This window comes from Aulonocara sp. 'chitande type north' Nkhata Bay, linkage group LG22 (assembly GCF_057382095.1).
Source record: "Aulonocara sp. 'chitande type north' Nkhata Bay isolate Kocher_YH1m ecotype deep benthic linkage group LG22, A_spYH_male_GT1.1, whole genome shotgun sequence".
Taxonomy (NCBI): Eukaryota; Metazoa; Chordata; class Actinopteri; order Cichliformes; family Cichlidae; genus Aulonocara; species Aulonocara sp. 'chitande type north' Nkhata Bay.
This window is the reverse complement of record NC_141364.1, coordinates 37,121,981-37,142,435: the sequence shown is the minus strand read 5'-3', so window position 1 is coordinate 37,142,435 and position 20,455 is coordinate 37,121,981. Positions and strand designations below refer to the sequence as shown.

At 40.6% G+C, this 20,455-nt stretch overlaps 1 pseudogene; it reads left to right on the top strand.

Moving 5' to 3' along the window:
* The first annotated feature begins 2,295 nt into the window (after window positions 1-2,295).
* Window positions 2,296-3,750, top strand: LOC147304640 (uncharacterized; annotated as a pseudogene).
* The last annotated feature ends 16,705 nt before the right edge of the window (window positions 3,751-20,455 follow it).

Here is a 20,455-nt window from a genome sequence, read left to right as displayed (position 1 = left end):
CAGGTAATCAGGAAATGGCACACAGGAGGGGACACAGCTGGAACTAATGGGCATAGCGAGACACAGACCTACAAAGTAAAACAGGAAACACACAGACTGCTTTACAACACAAAAGTCGGGGACCTGTACAGAGCACAGAGGGAGACACAGGTAGGGAAAATAAACACGACAACCAAATCCCAAGAACTAATACAAAATCAGAATAAACTAGAAAATAATAATCATGAACTCAAAGCGCTGGGTCACCGACCCAGGACCATGACAATTCTCTATTTATGATAAAGTATGAGGTTAATTAGTTACATTTTACACAACATTCAAACAATATGCAAACATGAGAGCTTCAAAGAGACTTTACTTACACACAAACATGTAGTTAGTTCACAATAGTGATCAGTAATGCGATTACATTCATTCAAAAAAGACAAAACGTATATATAAATGGTAAATGGCTTTACTAGTCCCTAAGGACCCCAAAGCACTTTACACATCCAGAATGAATGTGTAAATGAGTCAATGTATGACATTAAGATAATGCTCGCCAACTCTTATGTCTGCTGCTCCAATTTGCTTAAAGAAAAGGATTGTTGGTATTAGGGTTAGGGGGTTAGGTATTAGGGAATTGTGGCTTAGTTGGCTTTTTTTAAGCTTAGGTGCACGGTCCTAGCGGCCGACTGGACCCTTACTCTCCATTCAATGTCCCAGTGTGGTTTATGTTCCTCCTTTGTTTGCCTCCTGCGTCCTACTGTGTCAGCCTTAGCCATCTTAATATGTATACAATATAAGGGGAATACAGCGCTTTTAGTCCCCATTTTCTGTGAATGCAACCAATAGGGAAAAAAAATCTACAATGCTTAATATATAAGCACAAAACATAAAAGAATTAAAATGGACTTATCTCCAACAGGTGAGCCGATCCTCCCTCACCTCCATGAGGGGAATCTCACCCTCACAGAATTCAGGTTTTTATGACATTTTTTGTTTTATTTGTGTGTTAGTAAATATCAGAGTCCATGCAGCTGTTAGTAACCACAGCACTCACACTATATTAGTTTTAGTTGAACTCTTTATTCACACCTCAATGTTAGTACTTTCCTCAGTGAGGGAAGATCAGCCCACCCGTCAGTGTCAAAATTTAGCCTCCAATGCTGGCTACATTTATTCTATAAAAAACATAAAAACCAATAAAATTGGATAAAATTATTAATAAATAATAAAAACAGAACTATATCATCCCTCTTTACACCGAATTGCATAAAAGACTTAAAACATATTTCCCCATAAAAGAATCACTCCTCCAATGTCTGCCAGGCCGTCCTGTGTAGATCTAAAAGACCCGCTCTGATGAAGCTGTCAATCTGGATGCTATATTCATTAACGGACGATTTTCGGTTAGATTTATTCGTCCTGATTTATTCCACATCTAGATTTGACAGGGCCGTCTCTTTCTCCTGACTCTCCTGTTCCAGCTGCATCTCCAGACTGGACACTTTGCCTGAAAGTTCTTGCAGATTCGTCCTGAATGGTCCTAAAGGCCAACTAGCCGAATTACATCCCTTTAGTCAATCTAGCCCTCTCCTCAATGTGGCAGCATCCTCCTTTAATAATACAACCACACGTTTCCATGACTAATTCTTTCAATGGCAGCAATGTTAGTTTCAACTATGCTGCCTCAATTAAGGTATCACTTTATTAATCTATTAGAATAAAGGGGATCTGTGTGGTACCATGGGATATTACTCATATTTGGACATTTCTCATCATCTCCCCTATAGTTTGTCTGTTTAGACTGTGATTTACCTTGATTGTGTCATATATCTTCCCGTGTGGTGGAGGCGTCTATGTTTAACCAGGCCAGATACAAAAACAAGGGGAAAAAAAGTTAAAAGACCAATAAAATCTTTCATAAATAATACATCCAATAAAACCTCATCTTAGCTATCTTCCTAAAAAAATGTGTGCTACACCTAATCCCTCCCTCACTATCCTTCCCTCCTTCCTCCCCAACCCATAAAAAGATACCTGAACATACTCATACTCTGTGTTACATGTTAAGTGCCTATCTTAGCTTTCAAAAATGGAATGTCCATCAACCTCTCCCCCCTGCCCCACCTTGCTTGTCCCCTCAGACCAGCTCTTACGACCCTCTTCCAACCCCCATCCATCTGGATTTCAAAAGGAGTCTTACCGGAGAGCTCACCTGCCTTTCCACGTGTAGCCTGAGTCCACTGGATCACACCGAAGCAGTCTTCTGGTATGCGTGATAACCAGTAACAGCTTGGGCGGTTCACCATAATGCATTTCATCTTCGCCTGCCGCTCCGTGGTTCCTGTACAGTGTGCTGTACCTTTTTGGGTTTCTTTTAACCGTGTCCTTTCCCCCATAATATTACTCCTTTATATAGTCTATTTTGTTGGAGTTCATTTAGGATGGCTGCAGTCTTATGTAGTTCCCACAGGAAGATATAGGCTTAAAAACACACTTGAGCTCCCCTCTTAAAATCCAGAAGGGGGTTAAAAGAAATCTTACTTTCCTGGTTTAGGGCTCAATAACTAATTTTCCTTTTCCCCAGAAGATAATTCTTGAAGCAGAAGGGCTATGTTAACTTACTCCCACTTAGTTAAAAAAGTAAAATATGAATTGGGAGGGCTAGTTTTGCTTATTCCTGCTTAGTTTAAATAAAAAGGTTTAAAACCAAAAAGTGGGAGACTTAAATTACCCACTGCCTTGTTCAATCATTCAATTTAAGCCCACATTGGGAGAACCAATTGTGTTTTACTCCCAGTAAAAAAGTGAGGCTAAAAAACTGTTTTTACTCCAAATTACCTTGTTCTGGGGGAGTTACAACCCTGGTTCACGCTGGTCTGAGGGGCATCCCTAACGTTTCGCGACTGCTGTCGCTTCTTCAGAGGGTTAGGGTTAGGGAAGTGGGTGAGATGACGATTGAGGCCCTGCAACAGCAGGAGCCAGCGGGCGCCTTGAGCAGTGACTCACTGGACCGCGCTGATCCCTACTATTTTAATATTAAAAGCAATTTTCACCTGAGCGAGGAAGATAATGAGAGCAATGACTCTGTGGAAGAATTTAAAACCGTGGGGTCAAAAAAGCAAACTGAGGATCGCAGCAGACGCGAGCCCACAGGGGTGAGAGTCGATTGGGGCGAGGGCCGAGACGAAGAGCGTGGAGAGGGTGTGGCATACGCCAATTTACCATCGGGCGCGGGTTAGTCGTAAACTGCAGGATTGGAGAATTAAGGTTAATAAACCTATAGTTTTCTTGGGAGATTCTAATCTAAGTAGGATACCCCCCTTCAATAACGATCAGATTCAAGTGGAGAGCTATCCGGGTGCGAATTTCTATCATTTCTTCAACTTGTTGGAGACAGCACTGGTATGTGACAATACGGGACTGGTGGTGCTATCTATAGGCCTAAATAATAAGGATCAGGACCCTCAAAAGACTTCGATCAAGCAATTGCGTAGGGTGGTGAATGGTGCGAAAATCGCGTTTCCGAATGCGGATATTTTTGTAGCTCACGTCCATTTCTCCAAGTCATTGTCCAAAACTCAGCAGTATAATCTCACCATGATTAATAATTTCATTAGCACGCATTACAATTATTTGCCATGTATATCACAGCAACATTTTCACACTACAGCAGATGGTATTCACTGGACGAAGGAGACTGCTGGAAAAATCTTTGGGAGCTGGTGCGAAAGCCTGCGACTTAGTGAGGGTTTAGAGGGATGATAGAACCGCGAGTGGAGCAGCGGATTGAGGAGATGAATCCTGTTCCTCTGCTAGATTTAAGTTGGTCCTCTTCCTCCAACGTGTTAAACCTTTCCAGGCTTTTTGTTCCATCGTCAGCACAACTAAGTCTATTAGAGAAGGGCCTTACTTTCAGCCCAAAGCCGCGTAGTTTCTCCCGAGAGCTACTCCGTCGTGATTTGCATTATTATCATAGACGATTAAAGTTGAGGGACTACTTTGATAATGATGATTTTTGTAGAGAGCCCTTTATTCAGCCATCCGTTTGGGAGCCGGAGTGGGGAACCTTGAGTGAATCGCTCAGAGATCTAATAAAGAGGGATATCCGGTTATTTCATTCATTTCGGCCGCAGGTGGGTGGGGAGGGCGGTCTCTCGAGGGAGGAACGGCAGGCTCTGAGGGAACTGAAGGAGAATGAAAACATTGTGATAAAACTGGCGGATAAAGGGTCCAAAATAGTCATCATGGATAAACAACAGTTTAGATTGGAGGCCCAAAGACAGCTGGGCAATACAAAGTATTATAAATGTATTTCACATTCGATCCAATCTGAAGTGCAGCGGAGTATCAGGAAGATCATTTATTCATTGTACTATAATAAACATATTTCCGCTAAGCAACGTGACTATTTCTTGGGCCCGGATGATCCTCGCCTGCGTTTGTTTTACCTCTTGCCTAAAATCCATAAGAGCCCCGATACTTGGACTGTCAAATTTGAAATTCCACCCGGGAGGCCGATTGTCTCGGACTGTAGTAGCGCCACATATAATGTTTCGCAATATATTGATTCGTTTCTCGGGCCGTTATCTAATAGGCACCCGAGCTATCTCAAGGATACATATCATTTTTTAAATATCATTCGCTCTATGTCAGTGCCCATCAATGCATTTTTATTCACAATAGATATTGATAGTTTGTATACGAACATCAATACTGAAATGGGTCTGAGGGCAGTCAGCAATATCTTCCGCCGTTATCCGGATGCTGCGCGTCCGGACGTGGAGATTCTGAAGCTGCTAGAAATCTGCCTGGTTAATAATGACTTTCAATTTGAAAATAAAGTCTATTTACAGATGGAGGGCACGGCGATGGGCCAAAGATATGCTCCTTCATACGCGAACATTTATATGAGCGAATGGGAGAGAGAGGCGCTGGCCAAGTGCCCTTTACAGCCAGTATTTTATTTACGTTTCTTGGATGATATTGTGGGCGCGTGGGCACACGGGGAGGACACCTTCCATCAGTTTGTACATATATTAAATACTCACCACCCATCAATAAAGTTGAAGTATGAGTATAGCCATATTGAGATTAATTTCTTAGATACTACGGGTTTTTTTTTTTGAGGAGGGGGAGGAGGAGAAGAGGCTGCACACGAGAGTATACTTTAAGCCCACCGATACGCATGCGTTCATACAAATCCAGTTACCATCCACCTCACACGTTCTGAGGGATTGTAAAATCACAGATATTAAGGTTTCACAGGATATGCAGTAAAAGGGAGGACTTCAATAATGCAACGCGCATATTGTTTAAAAGTTTGAGAAGGAGGGGCTATTCACGTTCCTTTTTGAGGAGAGTATACAGAGATACACTCTCGAACCTCTGCACTCCGAGCGCCCGTGAGGAGGATGATAAGGGCACTCCTCTCGATCCAAATGCCATCGGGGATGAAGTTGAAAGGGATAGTCTTTTACCTTTTGTTAGTACGTTCCATGAGAGTTACAAACCTTTTCTTGCCGGTGTCCAACAGAACCTTGGTGACATGAAAACTCGGGGTCGTGTATTTGAGGTACGTTTGATTAAGGCCTTTAGGAAAAATCCTAGTTTGGGTGACCTTTTGGTTAGGGCCAAACTGGGGGGGGAGGGAAAGAGAACCACCTGATGCACTCAAGCGCTTTTTGACATATAGCCACATGATTAATAATCCGCATAGTGGGGCCTCTTGGGCGGTCTCTGGAAGATTTTCCTTGGAGGTAAAAAATGTGGTTTATGCAATACAGTGTAGGTGTTGTGGGATAATGTATGTGGGGGAAACTGGGGCCTGCCTGAGAGGGCGCTTACAGCAACACCTGTATGCCGTTCGGGCAGGTGAGCCGTGTTCCACAGTGGCCATCCACTTCAGGGAACACACAGAGGAGGCCCTGAGCATCATGGGCCTGCAGGCTAATCCGGGTTGGTCGGTCGGTCAGCGGAGGAGGATGGAGAAGATCTGGATAGACAGACTGAAAACTTATATGCCAACGGGTCTGAATGTGCCTGCCTGAGAAACGTTTGTGGGAAATACGTTTCTCTGGTTCTTTATTTGTATATATTTGTTATGGGTTTGGATCTTAATAATCTTGTATTCCTATGATGTTGTTAATATGAAGTATATATAATATGGTCTAAAATAATCCGTGGAGACTTCAATGTCTGAGGGAGGGAGGGCAGAAAGATCTGGATTTCCTGTTGTAATTTTCAGGAGCCAAGCCCGGATACCTCATCGTATTCTCCGACTGTTATGAGGCTAAATTGAATAAAACCTTAGAATATACTTATAGAGGTAAGGTTTTAGAGGTATAGTGTGAAATAAAGAAAGTTTCAACCAAGAAAATGGTCTGGAAATCTGTTGTTTGCTGTTAAAGCATAGAAATGTATATGTGGAGGAACAGATCATAATTGTGTTACAGGGCAAATTGTCACAAAAAAAAAAAATCCAAGACTAAAAAGTCAAGATTAAAGTGGTATATGTACTCCTGATAGCCATAAGTCCCCGTAACAGAATTGCATGATAACTGGTTTGAACAGAGAGTGAAACACTAACAGTGTGATGGTTTATTGTAAATACTAATTGCATGGGTTACATATTATTGTTTGATATGAATAAGAAAACCAAAATGATAAAGTTCTTTTCTCTTGGAGCCTGAATCCCCTCCAGAGAGTTATGGGAGATTTGTGGCTATGGGTCTTTTACTATCAAAAAAGGTGACATTGCAGAGTGTGTCAACTATACCTTTTTATGGATTGTGGGGAATAAAGACATTGGGGGAAGGACTAATAATTAACAACACATGAAAGGATGTACAGAAGAAGCCCAAAAAGAGGAGGAGGATGCCGTGGAGAAGGAGAAGAGCCGAAAAGGGGAAACAGGATGATTCAGCCGATACCTAGGACCGTGCAATAAAGTTTAAGACAAAATATCTAAGCCATAGTCTCTAAATACCCAACCTGAAGAGAACATCACTCAACAGGATTTAACCAATCACTGCCACTGTAAGGAAGGGAGTGTAAAACTAAAGAGGAGGGGTCAGGAGGGGGAAAGGTTAGGGGTTCTACTTTTCTACAACACTGGTTGTTTGTTGTTGGTTTTAAACAAAATAACCAATAATTATTACAAAAATTAAGCAGCATTACTCAATTACTTCCTATTATATAAAAATTAAGCCAATATCTGGAGGAGCTCTATTTACATGAATTTCCCGTGATATATGCCATTTGTCATGTCAAATTTACAATACGGTACACCAAAGTGCTTCACAACAAGGTTCAAACATAACAGACATAACAGCATAACAGAGTACAAACTAACAAAATAGAAATGATAATTAAACAAACAATACAGATAAAATGAGAAATAAATTATGTCAGCATAATTTAAAAAAACACAATCAATGACTATTTGTAAATATAAGGTGGCCATATTTATACATTGGTACATCAATAGAAGATAAATAACATGGGAATAAAATAAAGGGAATGAACAACAACTCACTGAAAATGCTTAGTCAAACAGTTAAGTTTTTAACCCTGATTTAAATGAATGGATGGAATAAAAGACGCAAATAGCAGAAGGAAGATTGTTCCAGAGTCTCGGGCATGCCAGGGCAAAAGCATGGTTACCTCTTTGCTTTAGCTGAGATCTAGGCTGCACTAAAAGTCATTGTCCTGATGGTCTTACGGCTCTCCTAAGGTTACATGCCGCAGTACTGTTTATGATTTTAAAGGTAAGCAACAGAATTTTAAACTCAATGCTCATATTAACTTATATTTGATATGAAGCCAATGCAGGTCAGGAAGGACCAGGGTAATAGAGGCAAACCTTCCAATTCCTGGGAAAAAACGTGCTGCAGCATTCTGCAAAAGCTCCAATCTATAAAGAAGGGTGGAGTGGAGACCAAAGTAAAGGGAATTATAATAGTCTAATCAAGAGGTCACAAAAGCATGAATAACTTTCTTAAGGTCCTCGTGTGGTATGCAGTACTTGGCCTTGGGGATTTGATGCATTTAGTAGAAACTACATTTAACTACAGAGGATACTTGTTTGTCAAACAAAGAAGCTGTCAAAATGGACAGCAAAGTTGTTTTCATGTTTTAATTAAAAAACAGTCTGGAAACACAACATAGAGTAGTCAAGACCTTTTTCCCCCTTTACTAGTTAAAAGCTTTAATCAGCAGGGTACTAATTTCCACATCTGTAGTCCACATCTTGACCTTCTCAATAGACACAGTTTTATCTATCATCTCAGTTTGAACATCTCCCTCGCCTTACACCTTACTCTTTTCAACAGTGTCACCTAAAGCTTACCTTGCTTTTGAGCAAGGAAAAGCTCACAAACACTGAAAATGAAGTAGTGTACAGCTTTCAAGTGTAATTTATACATTTTAATATTAATGTCTTTAAAACTATCAGTGACATTGAATGCAGTTATTAATTATCAAAACATCAAATTGTTCATAAAACACAAGTTCGATTGTTTTTATTTTAAAGCCAAAATGATACCAGTTACATAACTAGTGTTTTATAAATCTTGATTCATAAACATCTGTTAGAAACGCATTTCTTATTCACAATACTTGTTATTATTATACATTTCATGTGAAAAAGTTTCATCCTCCTCTTAGTCTTCCTACATCTCTTTTTGAGAATTTAAACTAATGACACATATACCATAAGGATGAATAAACAGTCAACGAAAACCAAAATTTAAAACAAGAACATTTATTATAAAATATTCACACATCTGTCACAACTCTTCCCCTGTCTGAGTGGTGGCCTGAGTCACATCTGAACAAAACAAAGAAAAACAATATTTTTCACATTTGTTATGTATAGAGCAATCAAAAAATTGCATGGATAAAAATGATATTTGCATACATCTAAACCTTATTAAAAAAAACAAATAAACAAATGGAGACAACAACACATGATAATAATCATAGGTTCACACTTTTCTCCAAATGGTTCATCACAAACTCTTCCAAATAAACACTTTGTGTTTGTTTGCATGTAGCCAGAATTTCCATAGTAGTTCATAGAGTATTTTTTCTATGTCCCATATCTTAAAATGGGACACTGAACTGAACCTTCACTGTTTATTGATATATGCCATTTGTCATGTCAAATTTAATTTTAATGGAAACACAGTGAACAGTACTCAACACTTTCTTTCTCCCTTTAGTAGATAGACCTTTATTCAGCAGGGGACTACTTTCCATAACTGTTGTCCACACCCTTGGCTTTCTCAAAAGACAAAGTTTTATCTTTTGTCTCAGTCTCACCTTAGACCCTATTCTTTCAACAGTGTCAACTCAAGGTCCCCCCCCCCCCCCGCCTCCCCTAACGATCCTCACACATGAAAACAAAAGACATCAGTTGAATGTCTCCGCCAAAGTTCCTTCAGAAGTGCATATTAGCGAATGGTGCAAAATTTGGCAGTACATTTTACTGTGTGGCCTCTGTGTTTATCTGCCAGTTTATCAGGCTAAATCTGCTGAACTAAAATCCAGCAATGACAGGCTGTGGGAGACACAAAAACAAAACCAAAAAATGGACACAAACACATGCACACACACAAAAATAGTCCTCTACCAAATAATTCTTGTGTGACCTTTCTGTAATGTCTTGTGAGGTTCTATAAAAGAATGAACAAGGTTAGATCAATTTCGTAGCAACAGCTTGTGTTATTAAGCATCTGCATTTATTTAAATGGTAAATGGCCTGTATTTATATAGCGCTTTACTAGTCCCTAAGGACTTCAAAGTTCTCACTGATGGAAGGAGGTTTTGGCTCAAAATCTCACGATACATGGCCCCATTCATTCTGTCCTTAACACGGATCAGTCGTCCTGTCCCCTTGGCAGAAAAACAGCCCCATAGCATGATGTTTCCACCCCCATGCTTCACAGTAGGTATGGTGTTCTTGGGATGCAACTCAGTATTCTTCTTCCTCCAAACACGACGAGTTGAGTTTATACCAAAAAGTTTTACTTTGGTTTCATCTGACCACATGACATTCTCCCAATCCTCTGCTGTATCATCCATGTGCTCTCTGGCAAACTTCAGACGGGCCTGGACATGCACTGGCTTCAGCAGCGGAACACGTCTGGCACTGCGGGATTTGATTCCCTGCCGTTGTAGTGTGTTACTGATGGTGACCTTTGTTACTTTGGTCCCAGCTCTCTGCAGGTCATTCACCAGGTCCCCCCGTGTGGTTCTGGGATCTTTGCTCACCGTTCTCATGATCATTTTGACCCCACGGGATGAGATCTTGCGTGGAGCCCCAGATCGAGGGAGATTATCAGTGGTCTTGTATGTCTTCCATTTTCTGATGATTGCTCCCACAGTTGATTTTTTCACACCAAGCTGTTTGCCTATTGTAGATTCACTCTTCCCAGTCTGGTGCAGGTCTACAATACTTTTCCTGGTGTCCTTCGAAAGCTCTTTGGTCTTGGCCATGGCGGAGTTTGGAGTCTGACTGTTTGAGGCTGTGGACAGGTGTCTTTTATACAGATGAGTTCAAACAGGTGCCATTCATACAGGTAACGAGTGGGGGACAGAAAAGCTTCTTACAGACGACGTTACAGGTCTGTGAGAGCCAGAGATTTTCCTTGTTTGAGGTGGCCAAATACTTATTTTCCACCCTGATTTACGAATAAATTCTTTACAAATCCTACCATGTGGATTCATGGATTTTTTTTTCACATTCTGTCTCTCACAGTTGAAGTGTACCTCTGGTGCAAATTACTGACCTCTGTCATCATTTTAAGTGGGGGAACTTGCACAATCGGTGGCTGACTAAATACTTTTTTGCCCCACTGTAAGCCATTTATTCAGCGTAAACAACCTGCTGAATCTCTCGTGTCCTCCTCTGACCGGCGGTACAGGCAGGTAAATCTTTCTTTAACTCTGTCCTGCTTAACTTAAAATAATAGAAAACAATAGAAAGAAAAATATTCTTGTAACAGTGCACATTTAGTGCATTTAGTACAATTGGCTTCAGTTGAGGTATTATTTCAGCTTTTCTAAAGCTAATCAGCTGCTCCTGTTTGTAAACCCGCTTGTTCCCATGACTACGCATCATAACTCATCATCATTATTCATCTATGTATTACTTTTATGTATTAGTCATCTATTTGTTGTAATCATCTATCCTTGCAGTTGTTTATTACACAAAATAAGTTATATTATCACACTTCTGGCCACATAGCACTGATATTCACTGCACATGCCCATATTAACTTTTTCCAGCCAGGTGTTTTCCTTTTCCCATTCTTCCCTTTCTCTGAGGGGAACAAACATTGCTGCTCTAACGCTGGGCTTACACTGTGCGATTTTTGGCCCATTTTGAGCCGATTTTTGAGTGATCGGACCGATTTTGGCCTTCATCGTGCATCGTGTAGTATACGTGGGGTAACGAGAAGTGATTAACACCTCACGACCAGCTCCCGATCATCAATCGCTCGTGAGGGTCTCACCACAGCCGCTCACACTGCTCGCGCGCAAACACGTAAACGTTGGTGTAAAAGATGGAGCAGCACGGCAGTGCTGCGTGTGATCTGGACACAAGCGATGGAGGCACACAACCGTGAAAATAGTTGGATTTACATTGCTGCTCAGTCACAGCTGCCCGATCAATGTTTTTCATTAGCAATTTAGCAAAGTTGATGGTGGTGGTGGTGTGTCTGTGTGAGTGTAAGACGGAGAGAGAGAGCGCGACAGATTTTCTGTTATAACCTTCATGTTATGGAGGCACAGTGTGAGCACTCGGGTCGCATCAGAGCATCGGGCCGTATAGTGTGAGACCTGCATCGTGACCTACCAACTTCTAACCCCTGCGAGTCAATCGTGCAGTTTGAGCAGGAGCTGAATAACGTGACTGAAAAAATCGCACAGTGTTTGCCCAGCTTTAGGTTTACTGTCGTCCGAGACTTGCACCTAGTGATGTGTCCTGTGTGTCGAAGCTTCGAATCGCGCGTCGGGTAATCGCGGGGGCGTTTTTCTGAAGCGCGTATCGAGGCTTGCGTTGATTACGTATGCAGTGACGTTCGAGGCCTCGCGGGCAGTCCGTACCACGTGACTGATTCGGGAACTGGTTCACCGGTTCGCGCCAGATTCGAAATAAAATGGGCAGCAAAACACAGCTGATTCCCCCATCACATCGTGTAGTGGAATTGGATTACGTACGTGTTACATAGCTACTGGAGTACTGGACACAAATTTCTTTATCCAAACTTGTATAAACTTGCTGTGGTTTTTCTTGCAACCCCTGCTTCATCTGTGCCCTGTGAGAGGATATTTTCAAAAGCAGGAAAAATCCTCTCAAAAAAGAGGAACCGTCTTAAGCCCAGCACTGTGGAAAAGCTGCTATTTTTGAATAAAAACAAATGAAAACTTTATAACAGTGCTCATGACACTAGGGAAAAGTCACAAGCACATTCACATCACAACTCCCTCCCTTTTTGTTTCCATGTACATTCCTGTGTTAAGCTGCCAATTTATTATACACAAACATTAATTAAATTAATATAATATAAAATTATTATAATATTAAATATAACTAATATTTAGAGTTCAGTTATTGGTGTCATGAACAATAGTAATTCCTTTATTCATTCAACTTGAAGTGCCACACACTAGTTTGTGTCATTATTGAGATGTACATAAGCATGATTACGCAGTTACACAATCATCCCAAAAACTGTGTACTGATAGTTTCCACTTTCTCTTTTGTATCAGACATACTGAGACAATATTCGGGATAAATAACCATGAAAAACAATTTATTTATTCAGTTTAGCGGTTTACACATCACATCATTATAATCATTGAGCCCGTTTCACTTGAATTGTCCACTTGATGGCGCAGTACAGCAAATGAATCATCACAATGCTTCGAACCATGAGTCGACCAGTTGGGTGGGAAGCTTCAGTTCATCATGAGGCTTCATCTCACCATCACTACTTGCACCGCAGTGTCGGCGTTTGTTTCCCTGTTTGCCATGCTTCTTGTTGTGGTCATCTGTTGTCTTCCGGTATTTTCTCCGTAAGCGACCTTTCCTCGACCAATGAGATGAGCGGTAATCTGAATTGTCATACTCGTAAGTGTGCTGTCAGCTCATTGGTCACAAAGCAGGAGAGGGGCTGGGAATTATGTTTTCAAACCAACCGTTAATTCCATTAAAAGTTATAGACTACTTTTGATTCTCACTGTATTACGGGACAAAGTGCGTCCCTTATTAGCTCAATACGGGACGTGTACTTTTGTTTCGAAATACGGGACGATTCCGTATTTTAAGGGACGGTTGGCAACCCTACTCATACTCTTACTTTTTGATCTGTGGTATTTCCTCAGCCTGGACATGTTTACCTTCTGGCAAGTTGCTCCCTTCACAATACTGGCCACCCCACTTGGTGTGACGCTGGCCACAGTGTACGGTCCTTGGTGCTGGCTGAATAATTTATCTCCAGTTTGTCTCCTTTTTGGATCACCTGACAAAAGAGCATCATCACCTGCTTGACCAACACACTGTATTACATTTTCCCTTTTTGCCTCAACAGATCTCCTTTCCCTGTCACTCACCCTTCTTTAATTGTACAGACCGTTTTAATCAGAACCGTCATCTCCTCAACTCTTGTGTTGATGTCCTCTTCTGGGTTTGCAACCTCAAAGTCCTCACCCATGGGACAGGTGTTCATCACAGCAGGAAGACGTGGATGTCGGTGGAAGAGCAGGAAATAGGGACAGTGACGGGTGGAGTGCTGATCACATAAAATCTCTCCATTATTTAATTTTCTTTTGCACTTGTCAATAACTTTTTTTAAAATTAAGTTTAAAAACACATTCTTAAAATGATGCTACACTGTAAAGTATCTTAAAAGTAATACAAAATGTCAAAACAGGAATGCAGTGTTGATAGCATACACCACAGCAGCAAGGTGAACGTCCCAGTCATCGTGGTTCTGGTTGACGTACTTTCTGAGAGCACGCTTAATGTTCTGGTTGGTCCTCTCATCCTTTGAGTTGTATTGTAGAATAGATAAATAAGCATGACTAATTTCATATGAGTTACTCGAGGTTAGATATCCAAATGTTGGTCTGGGGGTGGTAAGCACTGGAGACAGCATGTTTAACATTCAGCATGCTGAAAATGCTGTTGTTGAGCTGCATGAGCAGACTTAGCCTAAATACATCATATCATATGTCAAGGTACGAATAACACTTTCACAAGTTCACAAACTCCTTTCCTTGGTCAGTGATGATTTTCCTGACCATCCCAAACATGTGTAACTTAGAGTTCATGATTGCAGAGACCTCCGCTGCAGTCCTGGACGTGTGTCTAGACGTGTTTCTGGGAGTGGTCCAATTAAATCCATACCCAGCACCTCCCAAGGTTCTTTTACCTGCAGGTCCCAGAACTTAAATTTAAAGCTACCCTGCAGCACACAAGCTTATTAGTAGTAGTGTGCGATACTGCATATTTTGGTATCAATCCGATACCAAGTAAACACGTGCCACTATCGCTGATACCGATACTTTTCAATAAATAAATGGTAAAAAAAAAAAGAAGCCTGTATTTATATAGCGCTTTACTAGTCCCTAAGGGCCCTAAAGCGCTTTACACATTCAGTCATCCACCCATTCACACACAGGTGATGGCAGCTACATTGTAGCCACAGCCACCCTGGGGGGCACTGACAGAGGCGAGGCTGCCGGACACTGGCGCCACCGGGCCCTCTGACCACCACCACTAGGCAACGGGTGAAGTGTCTTGCCCAAAGACACAACGACCGAGACTGTCGGAGCCAGGGCTTGAACCGGCAACCTTCCGATTACAAGGCGAACTCCCAACTCTTGAGCCACGATCGCCCCAAAATAAGGTGGATGCGTCATTGAATTGATAAATCTCAATTCATTTTCATGACCTTAAGTGGTTTTTTTTAAAACCCAGGACATAATCAGGAGAAAATTTATAATTACATAGAAAATGCTTTATTATGAATATTTTTTAGAAAAACCTTTACAAAAAAGTGCACCCAAACCAGTAAACAAATTTAAACAAACAAGTACAGTTGAGAAACTATAATACAAAAAATAACAATTAAAATTCTGAACAACAAAAACAACAACTGGTGAAAATATAAATACTAAGTAAACAACTTAACAACCCCCAAAGCCTTCAGTTTGTCTGTGCAGAACAAAGGTTTTGGTTACAGGTTTTCGTTCAAAAACAGTATCATATTAACCTTTTTTCCCTTTAATGCATTTCTTCTGTTAATCACTAACTGCCCTGCTTTTGAAAAAATCCTCTCAGCTGGCACTGATGTTGCAACCACTGTCAGGTATTTTTTGGTAAGGTTGCTCAGAGAGGGGAATGTTTGTACATTGTTTTTCCACCAAAGTAGTGGATCCTGATCCCTCTCTCTGGTTCCTTCCTCAAATGGTCTCAGTGCATTGATGGAGAGATGAATGACAGACCATTCTTCCTCATTTAAACAAAGTGAGCTCTTCCCAAGGACACAGAGGACCTGTGGTAACTGCCTCTTTTTGCTCAAGCAATCTCTCCCACATGTAGAATGTGGAGTTCCACCTTGTCTCAACTGCTTGAATAAGTTTTTGTTCAGGGAACTTCTGCTGCTTCTTGTCTTGTCTGCAACTTTAGTGATGTGGTGAAAGAAAGCAACAATAGCACTGCTTTTCTGCTGAAGCTCAAGCAAGTCAGGCAGGGCTTTAATGGAGTCTTTCACCACCAAATTTAAAGTGTCTGCAAAACATGAGTAGTGTTTCCATCCTGCTTTGCGCACAGCAGCAACCATGTTAGCAGCACTATCTGTTAAAACAGCCAGAATCTTCTCCTTTATGGCCCATTCTTCTGTAATTCTAGTTAATTGTGCAAAAATATTGTCTGCAGTGTGTTATCCAGGAACACAGCATGTTTATAGCACGTATGCCACCATTTGCCAGTTTTCATCAATCATGTGGCATGAGACTGTTAAATATGCTTCTGTGGCTCTTGATGTCCACATCACAGTGGTGAGCACAACATTGCCCACACCATTCAGTGCCTTTCTAATCTTAGCACAACAGTCTTCATAAAAAGCTGGTAGTTTCCCCTCCGTTAAAGATTTTCTACCTGGAATTTTGTACCTGGGGTCAAGTGTCTAAACAAAATTCCCGAAGCCATCATCCTCCACTATGGAAAGAGGTTGTAGGTCTCTCACAATCATCTCTGTCAGTGTTGGGAAGACTACTTTTAAAATGTATTCCACTACAGATTAGAGATTACATGGCCCAAAATGTATTTTGTAACATATTCTGTTATGTCACTCAATGAGAGCAACGTATTCTGAATACTTTCTCTTTGACATGTCAATGGCTGTGAACAAAGAGGTTAACACGTGAGGAGCGGATCAAAATTGTGTTAATATCTGGTGAACGCAGTAACCGGGTCATTGCAGCAGATTTCAATGCAAGACACCTTACGAGACCACCCATCTCCCATGCTACAGTTAGCAAACTGCTTGCTAAGTTTCGTGAAACTGGTTCAGTGTTGGATTTGCCAAAATGTGGATGCAAGAAAACTGTCACTAATGAAGAAACATCAGTGGCTGTCCTAGCTTCATTCAGCAAGAGCCCACAGCGTAGCACTCGCTGCATGTCACTGGAGAGTGGCATTAGTCGAACATCCCTTCGGCGGATATTAGCTACTCACAAATGGCACCCTTACAAACTCCAGCTACTGGAGAGAGAGAAGTATGAAAGACACCTGTGTTGAACGTGCAATTGGCAAGTGCAAGAAAATAGTAAGTGCCTTTTCTTACAATGGGAAAAAGTCTTGACAACAGATGATTCAACGGGTGCTTGAACAGGAGAAGGACTAATCACAGGTCCTGAAAGCAGACAGAAAAACCAGGCACCTGGTACCAACTTGGCAGGGCACTGACATGACAGATTCTGTGTGATTGTTGTGTTTGTATTTGCACTACATATCGCAAGTTTGAAATTTGTTGTGCTATATTTAACAGAAAAGGAACCTGTTGTCATGGTCCGGGTGTGTGCCAGTGTGTCTCCCTCCGAGCCGGCGTCTCCACCCCGGGGAGGGGCCTCAGTGTTTTTGCTGATCGCTTACACCTGTGGGTAATTTAGCCGGGGACTCATAAGGCCAGCGTACTCAATCTCTCTTCGCCAGATTCTCTGCTAACGTCAGTCAGTGCAGGCCACCACCATCATTCCCTATGTATTTTGTGAATCACTTTGCCTCACTGTATGTTTGTCTTTTGTGCGCCTCTCTCTTAGCTACACCCAACTGTCAACCCCTGTCGAAGAGCACCTACTTGGATGCTGGACCATCTGGCAGTCCCACAGGCTATTACCCAAATTACCTACCTGCCTCTCTGCCTCCACGCCAGGAGTTTTTTGGATTTCACACCCGGACTACTCACCCCTCTACGTCATCTCCGACCTCCTTTGGCAAGTACGCAGTACGAAGGAGGATTCTGAACCAGCAACATATTCATATGTCTCCTTATCCGTATCTGAACATCTGCACTCTGTTACAGTGACCCCGACCTTTTCCTGGATCAAATGTGACTTGCTTTCCAGTCCAATCCCTGGAATAGCTGTCCTCTCTGACCCGGACCAGATCATTACTTAGTTTCAGTGGTGGAACGTCGTACTTGTCTACTCTCACCTTTTTGTTTATGAATATTTGTGGAAACATTAAACTTTATTCTTAAAATCTACTTACGAGCTGTTCGGCGTCCTGCGTTTGAGTCCTGTCACTCGTCCAAAACGGTCTCGGCCGTAACACCTGTTAAACGTGAAGGGTTTTCAATTCAAATATGTGCAGCTTTATGTGCAATATAAATAAGTAATCAGGACAGCAGGGAGAATTGTAATGTGTATTTATTTACATTTTGCACTTTATTTTAAACAATTTAGAATTTTGAGTTTTACTGATATTTTACTTGCATTTTATTCAGAAATGTTCGTGCATTTATCTTCATTTGTATTTGTTATTTAAGAATTTTGTGTTACATTGTTTGGAAAAAGTTGAAAAGTTTTGTCATTTAAATTTGTTTTAAGTTTTGCACAATAAATGTTCTTAAAATGGCATTCTGTACTTTTTTGAAGTGTTTATTCATCTGCAATATATCTGACATGTGTATGTTGAGTCATTTTAAGATCATATACATGTATATGACACACAAGAAAAGAATATATCACGATACATATATTGTTACCACACATGCTTCAAATTATACCGCAATATGAATTTTAGATACGTTAAATTCCACAGTTGATTCATCAAAAACATTTCTTGGTGGTCTGTGTTAAAGCATGTGGCAGTGTTGATATTTATCTGGTCATTGTGCCTTTTAGAAACTGAATATATTGAAAGGTAACTTTTAACAAGTTTTACTGTTTGTTTATTGGGACTTTGTCTTTCTTGGAGTATATTAATATTTAATTAATTTTGTTTTAGTTTATTCTGGCCTCCTCTTTACAACTTTGTATGTTCTTGTAAAATTGCTGTCTCCATGTTTAGGATTATAATCCACTGTCTCTTGTGCCTTGCTGTTGGTCCTGCCTCCTTTGTCATAATTAGTTTCAGCTGTGACTTGTTACCTTATGTTTCCACTCTCCCTGATTATCTCCTGCATGTATTTAAAGCCTCCGTTTGTAATGCTTCTTTGTCTTGTCACACTGTGTACGCTGTCTGGTCGTGTTGCTTTACTTTATATCAGTTTAATGGCTAAGAGTCTGTTCTTACTTGTCCCCTGCTAAGTTTATGCTTTTTGCCTTCTTTTTGGCCTCTCTGCATCCTTGCATTTCGGTCCCAACTGCACTTCACATTGTATGATACATGAAAGAGACTGTGTGCATATGTGGCAAATAAGCACATAACTTAATTCAGACAGAGCATACAAAGAAAAAATTGCGATATTAAATAAAGGTTGCCGTAAATCATGAAATGTAGCTGAAACAAAAGAACTTCAACAAAACTCAAACAAGTAGTTTAAGTTTTTTTTTTTTTCTTATTTACAGATGGGCACGATAGGTGACATTTAGGTAATATTCTTCTATATATCAAAGCAGAAGAATAGAAATTTGTATTTTATAATATAATCAAATACTACATTAAACCACCATCCTGGTATCCCTTAACAACAGCAGACAAATCTTTTGTGTCCTCCTTCTCCTCAAGTCACATAGTATTATACTCACTCTTGCATCTCATTCGCAAGCACTTTGCTCAGATTTTCAACTTTGGCACATTTGCTGTAGTGATGACGATATTCCTGAACAGTCATGTTTCACAACCGACACCCTCGACTAGTTTAATGGTTCCATCAGTTTTTTTTAATAATTATTATTATTTATTTATTTTTGTAGTCTGGAAGATAAGTCATCACTGCGCCAGCTACATATTCGTGCCAGCCATGATTCCTTTAGATGTATTATCAGAACTGGACATGGAGATGGAGTGCATGAGTGAATTTTCACCAGTCAGAGATACAGATGTGGAGGACAATAAAGGTGTCTTGTTTGTTTGTTTTTTGCTACATATCTTGAGCTGTCTCAGTCCACCTTGGATGTCCATTTCATGATGTGACATAAATTGTGCTGTTGTAATCCACAAATCCAAATACTTAATGACATTTTAAGTGTGTTTAGGGAACATAACAAGTCTATACAATCCTAGGAGGAAAAATAATCTTTAACAAGCGAAAGTCTTACCTCGTTTAGCACGCATGGAATGGGTTTTTTCTTTTAATGTTTAAAAGGTTGAGGGTATTTTTAACGGATCTAATCTGCCCTCTTATCCAAAATTATTTCTGGGGTACAAAGCAGATTTTGCATTATTCCCAAAAGAAGATGCTGTTTACACACAAGAAGCATTAATTGCTTTTAGGCACACTGACTGTAGCATGCATACAATACCTTTTTTTTTTTTTTTTTTTGTGTCCCGTTTGGATCTTTAGCCATCAGAATTGTTGTCTTAAGGCCAAGAAAGATGCCAAGCGGATTTATTTTACCAAGTGGATCATCATGGCCTTGCCATATTGGTCCATTTGATTGACCTTTATTATAATTATGAATTTATTTTATTTTCAGTTGCTACAAACGGGACAGACATGACTGGGGGATAGGACAGGGTGAAAGAAAGAGAGGGAGAGAAAGAAAACCAAAGGGGAGAAGAGACGGTGAGAAGGGGGGGAAGAAAGAAAAAAACAAAAAAAAAAACACCTGGGTCACCTGTATGGAGAAAAAACAGAAGAGAAAGCAAACAACAAAGAGCAACATAATAAAAAAACAAAACAGCTTCATCACAATAAACTAGCTAGCAGTAGATATCAGTAGATACTAAATAATAAACGATATTGTGCAGCACGCAAGATAGACAGCGCACAATGTGCTTTGAGGC